Genomic DNA, 4,776 nt, shown 5'->3' on the forward strand with positions numbered 1-4,776 from the left:
TTGTCACTGCCATACTGCACCGAGTTCACTTCTCTGCAGTGCATGGCTCTTTGCTATCTCCCGTACAATGGTTCTGCCACATAGCGCCACTGGCTGCAATGAGCGGCAATGAGCAAACTGAGTGTCGTGCACATTGACACAATTGGCATCATGGCGCTTGCCCCCTAAAGTTGACTTTCCCTCAACCGAAATCTTTGGCCTTCCCCCGTGCTGCGGCTTCTCTGCAGCATTTCCAGTCGCACCGATGTGCAAAACATCGGATTTTCTCATCGGCGCCAATTGCACATTCATGCTCATAGGCTTTGGCTATGCATTTCAATTGGAACAGGCCAGCCATTTCCAGCAGGGTTTAGAACCTCCATCTACTACATAATGTCGTCTACGGACAGCGCCGCCGAAAACGTGAGTGGTGATGACAATTTGACACTCGGAGCAATCGCGGATAACACCACCAGCGACCAAAAACCAGAAGCTAAGCCTTTAGTCTCAGTCCCAGCAGGCGCATCATTAAAGGAGGATCTAGCGAAATTAATGATGGCCATGTCCATGCTTCTTCAGTTCCAACGGGACCCGATGACGCGCTTTAGCCCCGCAGCTGCTAGAACCCCGCACCCTAAGGACTACCCGTGGCTCTTGCTCAGCGTTCCGGTGTTTTCGGAATACGCAGATAGGAAGTCAGTGGCGATTTTCGGCTCGAAACTGCGGGACTATCCAGCAGCGTGTGGAATCGACAATGAAACCGTGCTCACTCGCCTTTTGCCGGTCGCATTGACTGATAGCGCAGCACTCCATAGAAAGAGACAAAGAAGTGTCTTGAGTAGAGTGGATCTTTCGTCGCGATTCAGAGCGGACGTTTTGCCACCCGATTACAAAATCCGGATACTGGACAAGCTTCGTGCCCGTACACCAGGAGGAGTCGCATATAGAGTTCAAAAAGGCCTTTTAGGGGCTGTATGACCTTGCTAACGTGGCGACCCCATATGCAGAAAAAGTAGCACGAGCTATCTGTCAGGGTCACTCACGAAACCACCCACATCTTAGAGGGCGATCGTTTAGGGATCTGGACGAGATGGCTCGGGTTGCATCGACGATTCAAGCCGACATCCTTGCTAAACTCCGGTACCGGCATTCTCCACAAAGAAGCACCAACCTTAAACCAATCTTCACTTGGTCTGAAGACACAGAGGAGTACGAAAGGCATAGTGCATGCTTAGAATCAGCCGATTATGCCGCTCAACGATTCCTTGATCCTTGCACATATGAACCTTAAGAACGCTTGGGGCACCAGCGCGCAGATGTAGAATATTGTATTGAGAAGCGTTCTTACAGCTCACAGCAATTTCGCGAGAGAAATGCGGAAAGGGGCACAGATCACAAACCGCTTCTTACATGACCCGTGGAGATGATGGGAACCAGACTTGGCTCTGTTGTTCCCCGTTCGGCCAACCAGGACACGTGCCACGGGACTGCGGCGAACAGCCCCAAACTTGCATACAGGGAAAATGCAAGAGCCTGCGCTGGTAGCGTTTTGCTAGTGGCTGGCAACGCGGAAACAACAGTCCTCGAGCTCCAATCGCCGGAGTCGCCTTCGGGTCTCCCGGAGGATGGCGCTTGCCGCACTACCCCGCACACTCTTTATTATGACAGCCCAGACGCGTTCCCTTTTGCGGCAAATCTCGGAAGGCCGACTGAATACGGTCTTGGTAATAAGGTTCTCGGCGCGTCTTCCGTTGATGCGGATGGCGGGATGTTTTTTGCGGCCCCGGATTGTCACGGTTATGAGAAGCCCTGAAAGCCTCTCGTGGAACCCCCGGTAGGCTTGATAAAGTCACTTTCCGTCATGTCGTGCCCGGTGAACCGCTCCAGTGGTCACCCTCGGACGTCTTGCCCTGCCCTCTCATGGTCATGAAATAGCCGGTTAGACTACTTTGATGTTTGCCCACTTCGAGCCCCCGCACCACTGGAGGTGACAATGTCAATCGTCAGATATCCGGTTGGTCCGCTACGACGTCGAGCCCCGGGAGGCCTGGAGAAGAGATACTTGGTGGGACCGCTACGGCGTCGAGCCCCGCGGGAGGCCAAGACAAGACAATCTAGGTCATGAGATAGCCGGTCGGACAGCCACAGCGTTTAACCCCAGGACGACGGCCTTTGCATCAGGCCTTAACGCTGTCCCGTACACGTGGAGTGCCGGGTGGCCGAGTCCCGGCATGATTACACCACAAACCGGCAGCTCGAAGCTCTCAGTGCCAATGATTGTCGGTCTAAATAGCCGAGCACCCAGAGACCCGCGGCAGACGTCCAGGGCTACGACACCTCCTGAGCCTGGGTCACCATAAGTGCTCATCCAAGTGATACGTAGCGTCTAAATCACTCGCCAATAGCCGCGCTTCTAGATACAGGCGCAAACATATCTCTTATTGGGGATGCCATATTTGAGTCGTGGAAAAAGAAGAACATAAACCTTCGAATGGAAGATGAAAATTTGCAGGGAATCTTTCCTGTTTGCTGGCGGTGCTGTGAAATTGCGAATATCTTTCCATGACGCAAAGCGAGGGCAGTGCTTCGTGTACCTGCCTGGGCTACCAGTGCTCATGATCCTTGGAAGAGATTTTATCGTGGCGGAGCGGACTACAATCCATGTCACTAAAACCGGCTATCGGTTGAGACAAAACTGAGCTAACGCAATTTATGAGATGGGAAGATTGTTTTCTAGGCCAGACGATTCCGGCGAACTTTGCGGGACAAGGATCTTTACTTACAGACAGCGTGCACAAGGCCGTGCAGAGCTGTTTCGGTAGCAACGGCCAGAATTAAGCAGCGGCTGAAACAGGTATTTTGGAGCCGTTCTCGCCGACGTTCACAAAAAGGCCGGGGAAAACTGATCTTCTGCAGCACCGTATTGAAACCAAGGGTGCACCGCCTCAAAGGTGCAACGCGAGACACACAAGTGCCCACAAGCGTGAACTTCTGGATGAGGCGCTTACGGAAATTATCGACGCGAGTGCAGTACGCGAGCCGAAAAGCCCTTGGGCTTCACCGGTTGTCCTTGCTCCAAAAAGGATGGCACAGCTAGACTTTGTGTTTTCGCGAACATTCGAGGAACACCAAAGGCGCCTAGACGAAGTGTCGATCTGAGACAGCTACCCTTTTCCGAGCATTTTTTTTTTCAGTTATGTACGCCTTTGGAAATGCAACTGATTTCACTACCCCCGACCGCAGCCGGAGATTCCTTCAAATCGAAATGCATTCAGCTGACGTGCAAAATGCGGCATTTATTTTCCACAGATGATTGTTTGAATTTACTCGCCTTATCTTTTCGTTGTCATATTTACCCACGAGCTTTCAGCGCCTAATGGACGCTGTTCTCGGTAGCGCGAAATAGGAGACCGCCATGGCGTACAAGGATGACATGGTCGTATTTTTGCGAACATTCGAGGGACACCTTATACATCTTCAAAGTACACTCGAACGAATGCGTCAGGCCAGACTTACGATTTACAAGTCCAGTTGGCCGCGGTGAACATCAACCTTCTTGGCGTCGTTGTTTATAGCAGCACGCTGTGCCCAAACGAGGGTAAGCTGCGAGCGATAACTGATTACCGACCTCCTTACGGCGTCAAAAGCCTGCAGCGATATCTCGGCATGAGAGCTTTACATAGACTTCATGTCGCGGTGTGCCGAGGTTACGGAGCCTCTGAATCGCCTGCTTCGCAAGAAAACAAAGTCTTGTTGGGGTCAAGAACAACAAACTGCGTTGTCTAATCTGTCCAGGACCGTCACCGAGAATGCGTGTTTGCATCTTCCAGACTTGAACTGTCCGTTTATCGTGCGAACCGACGCAAGCGATTACGGCCTGGGAGCTGTTATTTTGCAGAAACACGACAGCATCATTTGGCTTGTGGCTTTCGCCAGCCACACGCTCACTGGAGCGGAACGGAATTATTCGACAACCGAGAAAAAGTACCCTTTTCATTATTTTTGTTCTCAAGAAGTTTGACATGTACCTTGACGGCGCTTCGCTTTGCATTCAAACTGACCACATGCCTTTCTCGTGGCTCACAGGGCTTCAAAACCCCCAAAAATGACTCACTCGATGGGTTCTTTTTTTTTTTTTTTTTTTTTTTTGCTGCAGTGCTACGAGCACGCTATCGAGCACGAGCACAGAGTGACTAACCACGTTGAAGATGCATTGTCCCGTGCCCCACTTCTCATTCAGGGAAAGTAGGTGGATACCGACTTGATGGCACTGGCCAATGCGGCACGAATCACACCGAATCTGCGGTGGGAAACCATGGTGAGCAGAGAGGAGTGTAGTGTCGTCGGACTATTTGCTGGCGCACAGCTAGCGCCACCTAGCCTCAAGACAATAGGACCTGTAAGGCCAGGCCTAGGACGGGGGCAAAAAAGATGATGGAGCCAGGGCGCGAGGTCGGTCATGCGGTGGTTGAATAAACAAGTTTATTATCGTTTGCAATCTGGCTTTGAGTGCCTGCATCACGACGCCTCCACCGAGGCCAAGACACCACAAGGAGCTCCGGACGGCCCCGCTGTCCGATGTACTTTGTCAGAAGTTGATACACCAGCTGGCAGAAAAAAGCGCAGCGCCAAAAGTTCCAGAGACTTGGACTCATACATGCTGAGCAGCGATGGCATCCTGCTGCGATACATTCCCCAGGCGGACGATGGGTCCTGCATCCCGCCATTCTAGACTGTAATACCTCGTAAACAACGTAAGTCATTCATAATATATATGCATGATCCGGCCTTTTGCAG

This window comes from Ixodes scapularis, unplaced genomic scaffold, assembly GCF_016920785.2.
Source record: "Ixodes scapularis isolate PalLabHiFi unplaced genomic scaffold, ASM1692078v2 PGA_scaffold8__174_contigs__length_109621045, whole genome shotgun sequence".
NCBI classification, from domain to species: domain Eukaryota; kingdom Metazoa; phylum Arthropoda; class Arachnida; order Ixodida; family Ixodidae; genus Ixodes; species Ixodes scapularis.